Raw genomic sequence first — 6,118 nt, forward strand, 5'->3', positions numbered from 1 at the left:
CTTTCTGCTTCTGGCAGCAGTGAGCGTGCTCCATTTCGTGCCCACTTCACGTGCTGCCTTTGCTGGGTCCGTGAGGTCACCTCCCCACAGGGCTGGGCAGACAGGCGGGACAGTCGCGGGGCGCGGGCCGCCCAGAGGCTCCTGTTCCGAGGGCGGAGAGGCACCTTCTGTGCGGACGGAGCTGAGGGGGGCCAGGCGCCCGCGGGACCAGCCTGCGCCACCACGGGCTGCGCGGCTCCGCGCCCCAGCGGGCGGCAGGGAGGTGACGTCCCTGCGCGCAGCTGTGCGAGCCTGCCCGAGACCCCGAGAGCCCCTAGAGGCTCCTGTGCGGGCGGGCGGCTATAGCGCGACAACGGCGGAGCAGGGCAGCTGGAGGCGCGGGCCTCCCCTGCGGGAGCTGAGAGTGCGTGCGAGGAGAGGCAAACAATAAATGAGTCCTGAGGCCCGCAAAAGTGGTTCCCTGACCGGGAATCGAACCCAGGCCGCGGCGGTGAAAGCACCGAATCCTAGCCACTAGACCACCAGGGAGTTCCTAGAGATGCGCCTGTTCTCCTCCCTGAGACGCGGGAAAGTGACATTCGTCCTGCACTGGGGGGAGGGGAGGGGGAGGAGCAGGCACGTGGCGGGTCCCCCCGGGAGGCTTCCCTGGGACCGAGTCCTCCGGCCGCCTTCTCCAGCTCAGCGCGCACCTGCCGCCCGGAGATGCGCCCTCCCCAGGTGGCGCGTGTGGAGGGGAGGTAGCCGGGGCCAGGCAGCCGCCCGAGTGCCCCGGAGGAGGCCACAGGAGGCGCCGAGCGTGAGACCCGGGTCCCCAGCCCAGGAAGGGGCTCTGACCGGGGCGGGCCCACGCGGCGGGGATGGACCGCGCTTGCAAGCGAGGCCCCGCGGCCTGGACCTGGATGCCGGCTGCTCCCCCGCGACATGCAGCACCCGCTCCAGCGATTCTCTGCCGTGGCGGGGGCACCCGTGGGACGTGGCCAGTTCCGTGGGGGAGCTCCGCCCGCGGGTGCAGGGTGGCGAGGTGCCCCCCCGGTCTCTGCCGACTGGGTGCCCGGGGGCCCCTCTCCCGCACCTCTTCCCCTAGTCGCGACCATCAAAAATGGGTCCAGACGAGGCCTAGAGTCACAGCCCGGGCCGGGGGTGGGAATAGGGTGGGCGGGCGGGGTGTGTGCTGCAGAATCGCCCCTACTGAGAGCCAACCCGTGCACAATTGCTGGTCTCAGAGTTTCGTAGACGACTTTGTTGATCGGGGCGCCCTGGTCGATTCAGCCTTGGGCGCCCAGCCCACTCAGGTGGGCGTGGGATTTAAGACTTTCATCCCCAGATCCTGGGGTTGCTGCCTTCAGGCCTTCCCTTTGGTTCTGTCCGAAATCACCCTCTTTGGAACCTGCCCACGAGGGGACAGCCAGGCAGAGGGTTGGGTCCGCTTGGTGAGGTTCCTCTCGGTCGAGTGCGTTGAGCCTGCAGAGAAGACGTAGGGGCCACGTTATTCGGCTTCCCCCGGCATCCCAGAGGAGCGCCCGCGCTGCATTTCGGGGGGCCTGGAGGGGGGCGGCCTGGGAAAATCGGGTTTGATTGTGATGCTCGAACCTGGCACCAGACTTCCACCCTCCCCCGCTCCTCCCTACGGGAAACCTGACCGGCTGCTCCTCCCACCCCCCACCCTCTGTCCACGAGGGACCCCAAAGGGTCTTGATGGGAAAGAAAGGCGTGAAATCTTCTCATTGGGTAGGTGGAAGGGAAGAAACAACCTGTGAAGTTTCAAGATCTGGAATTGCACGAAGTCTACCTCCTTTGGACCCGCATCTTCCCGCGGCCGCTGAAGGTGAGTGGCGTCCAGATCCCCAGTTTGCAGAAATAGACAAAGCAGAAAACGACACCCGGATGGCGGTGAAGGGGCGATCCGTAGCCCTCCCAGTTTTACTGTAGTGCTTGAACTTCCCTGGCCGAGAGTCCCATGAATTCCAAGGATGCGACTGAATACATTTTATTTTCCCAACTGAATACATTTTATTTTATTTGCTCTTGGAAGAAAGGATCACTATTTTTTTTTTCTAAACAACTATTGTTGAGATCCTTAAAGCAACGTCACAGTGTACAAGTATAAACATGTTCCTACCGAAGTTCCTGCTCCCTGGAAACTCACCACCGTCTTCTCTGTGTCCTGTAACTGACACCCACTGCCAGACCCCTAAACCAGTTTTCTGGTTCCTGCCAATTCTCCTCCTTCTGCGCCTCCCCTTTTCCTCATCTTCTTTCAGAGGCAGGAAAAATATGCTGTCGCTCAGCCTCCCATTTGCAATGTTGCACGCAAGGATCAGGTCAGCCCGCTGGGGGCCCTCCACGGGACTCCACCTCCCTAGAAAGAGAGGAAATTGTAAACAGCACAAAGCTTTGTACATGTCATAGTTGGAAATATTAAAGTAAACTTTTCCTGAGATCACAGGAGTGAAAAGTGAGCTAACTCCACCCACCACCCTCCCCAGCAGAAAATCCAGGCTCTGTGTGGAGTGTTGTAGTCATTTTGCACGTTCATCCATCCACGGGTTGGCAGATTTGTTCTCCCCAGCGGGTACAATGGAGGATCTTTGTCCACAAGGGGGCAAACAGTGCAGGTGGGAGAGGGTTGAAGAGCAGGCATGTGAGCTGTGTGGTGGCAACATGAGCTCTTACATGCTTCTGAGACTATTGCAAGATGCGAAAAAGAACAGAACCAGGGGCTTGCACTTCCCCACTTAGGAGGTATGTGAGCCCCAACAGGCCAGGCAGTGTGCAAGTGGCGTCCGGATAGACAAACTGATAAGTGGACTAAGTGGGAAGACTTGAAACTGACCCACAGCTCAGCTGAATTAGTCTTCAATAAAAGCAGTTCAGTGGGGAGAGAGAATAGGTTCACTATTGGGGTGTAAGGGAGGGAGATGGCGGAAGCTCTATGTTTACTTCATACTGCATGCAGAACCCCACCTGAGGTGCATCACAGACCAAAACATAAACGTTAAAGGTAAGAGCTTTTTGAAGATGCTTTGTGACTTGGTGTTAGGCAAAGATTTACTAAACGGGGTGCAGGAAAAATATGGACAAAAGAAAGGCATGATAAGCTAGACTTCATCGACATTAACCATACCTTCTCATCCAGAGACGCCACCGAGACAGTGAAAACGCCAGCCACAGACGGGACGGGAGATTCACAAAACATATCTGACCAAAGACCCTGTAGATATAATATATAACGAGCTCTTCTAACCTGATAATAAAAATATTAAACAACCCAAGGTTTTTAGAAGGGTAAAATACATAAAAAGATGCTTCTTCAGAAAAGAAGATACTCTACACATGTCCAACAGAGCATGTAATAGAATGTTCAGCACGCTTAGCTGTCAGAGAAATGAACATTAGAGCCACAAGGAGGCAGCACCACTCGACTCCCAGCAGCACAGCTAAAATTACAGGGGAGGAAACACGCGAATCCCGGCAGGACGTTGCACAAGCACAACCCTCACCTACTGTTGGCGAGAACATGAAATGCTACCACTGCTTTAGCAAATGCTCAGTTTTCATGAAGTTGTGTGTAAGCCACTCTTTGGAACCGGCCCTTCCTCACCTAGGTTTTCCCCAAGAGAAATCAAGACATGTGTCCACAGAATCTGTTGTGAAAAGAGCGTTCAATGCAGCTTTGTTCAGAATAGTCAACACTGCAAATAGCTCCAATGCTCCTTACAGGATGAACGGGAGACAAACTGTGGTGCGTTCCCGCCAGGGAGTCCCACTCAGTGGTCAAAGAGCAACGACGTCCATTGTACTCAACAGCGAATCCAGTCAGAGATGTTAGGCAGAGAGAAAGTGGGCAGGAGAGTGCATTTGCTCCACGATTCCAACTGCACGGAGTTGTAGAAGAGGCAAAGGTAAAGCGCAAGGAGCCTGGACAGTGATTGCTAACAAATAGAGCAGAGGACAATGACAATGAGTTTGGTGATTCTCCATTATTCCCTGGGCAGGCACATGGGACAATGACAGCAGGAAGTGGAGTTCTCCTGTTGGCTCAATCTAGGGGAGGAAAATGCTGAGGCACTGTGGAAAGTTTCTGAGCAGCGGAAGTGAAGCCACTGGAGGACTGAAACAGTGACCAGCACGGGGTATTGTGCACACAGAGGCCGTCTGGGAATCGGGAACGCTCCACTCTGGTAGGCACGAGGCTCACAGGCTTGTTTTTGCAAAGCAGCTTAGGTAGGGAGGGGCAGTGGCTGCTTCCTCGTCACAGTGATCAGTTTTCCTAGTGACAGGGGATTGTAAATGTGGTTTCAGTTTTGTTTATGTTGTTTTGAGGACCTAATCAGAAGTGGCCCAAGTTAAGTTGCACTTGTTTTAACTTTTGCTTGTCTGATTAAACTGGTTTGCCTGCTCAGGGAATTTTCAAGTCCGATCCCCATTTCTGTTTGGTTTAACATTTGTAAAATTTATTTTTCAATTACAGTTGACATACAAAGTTATAATAGTTCCGAGCATACAACAAGGTGATTAGACACTTACATAACTCAGGAAGGGATGTCCCCAATAAGTGTAGTAGCCATCTGACACCGTACACAGTTATTACAGCATTCTTGACTATGTTCCCTGCGTGGTATTTGACAACCTGGGCCTATTCTTATTACTACTGGCAATCTGTACCTGTTAATCCCTTTCACCAGGTCCTCAGCCCCTCCCATCTGGCCATTTGTGTCTGATCTTCACAACTCCCTCCTGTTGGGCATGCTCTCAGCAGTCTCACAAACCGGTATAGCGTTCCTCTCGGTTACCAGCACTGAGGTGGTCAGGTCCAGAATCACATACTTGCTGTTTCCACCAGCTGAGTTGTCAGGACGCAGGGTTGTGTGGTCACTGTTGTCATCATTTATGTGGCTACTATTGACTTCTGCCAGTTGCCCCACCCTGACGGATACCTTGTGGCGTGTGAGTGGCTGCCCACAGGCATTTAAAACTCCTTGAGAGTGTTCTAGAGAGGGTGATGTGGTGAATGACCATATAAGGACCAATGGTCAAGGACAGCCAAAGTCCCAGGCACAGAGATTCCCAGGAGGCAAGGTTCAAGCAGATAAACAGGTCTACGGAGGAGGTGTCATTTATCCGAGGCAAACAGACGTTCTTTAAATCTGGCCTTTAAGATCCTTTAGACTAATCTGAGTAAGACAGAAGTGACATTCCCCAGCAAGGACAGGCCATGGAGGTCCTTGCTGGGCAGTGGGGGCAGGAAGAACTCTGGTGTTTGGGGGCGGGGCGGGGGTGGTGTGACTGAAGAAGAGAACGCATTGCCTTGGGTTTCCTTGTGCTGAGAATGTGCGCGGAGAGGCTGGCCAGGTTGGCGCAGTGTAGGGTTTCCTTCCCTTTCCTGAAGCAGTGGCAGCAGCGGACAGCGCTGGTCTGTGGTCCCCAGATGAGGAAGGGGCTTAGCTCGCGCGGCTTAGAACGCGAGTAAAAGTTCGGTCTAGACACCCCAGACGTGGTTGCCGTGACTCGGATTCGAGCCGAGGTTGCTGCGGCCACAACGCAGAGTACTAACCACTATACAATCACCGGGTGCTAGGAGCCCGGGGACTGCGCCCCTCCTTGCCCAGTGACCTTTGAAGTCAAACCTTTCTATTCCACTTACTGCGCCCTGTTCTCGAACTACTAGCGCCTGTGTTGTCCTCTTTCCTGCTCAGTCTCCGTTCTTCCCTCCCTTCCTCTCAGTTCTGATGCTAAAACAAAACAGAACCCCCCCAGCAAGTTTCATCTGCCCAAATCCGCCCAAGTCCGCGTCCTCCCGCGGACCTCCGCCCCTTCTGTTTGCTGGTATAGATCCCTACCCCCCACTCCGGCTCCTGCGCCGCCGACCGCTGCGCAGTGGGGGGAGGGGAGCGCAACGGTGCAGTGGGAGCAAAGTAATCACGGGAACCGTGGGCTGTTCAGCCTCTGCTGACCCAGTGGGCTCAGGCCCTCGGGTGTCGTGGCCCCGGGCGTGTCTGCGGCGCTGGCCTCGGAGGTGGCAGTGGAGCAAGGCCAGTGGAGCAGGAGGACCGTCCGTCTGCCCATTGTATTCGGAATCACCCAGCGCAACGGTTTCAGATGCGACCAGCATGCAGCG

General features: G+C 55.1%; 1 non-coding gene across 1 annotated transcript; it reads right to left on the bottom strand.

Moving 5' to 3' along the window:
- Positions 1-456: 456 nt before the first annotated feature.
- Positions 457-528, bottom strand: TRNAE-UUC (transfer RNA glutamic acid (anticodon UUC)). The gene has a single exon. It is a non-coding gene; the product is annotated as a tRNA-Glu (tRNA).
- Between the last annotated feature and the right edge of the window lie 5,590 nt (positions 529-6,118).

This window comes from Desmodus rotundus, chromosome 12, assembly GCF_022682495.2.
Source record: "Desmodus rotundus isolate HL8 chromosome 12, HLdesRot8A.1, whole genome shotgun sequence".
NCBI classification, from domain to species: domain Eukaryota; kingdom Metazoa; phylum Chordata; class Mammalia; order Chiroptera; family Phyllostomidae; genus Desmodus; species Desmodus rotundus.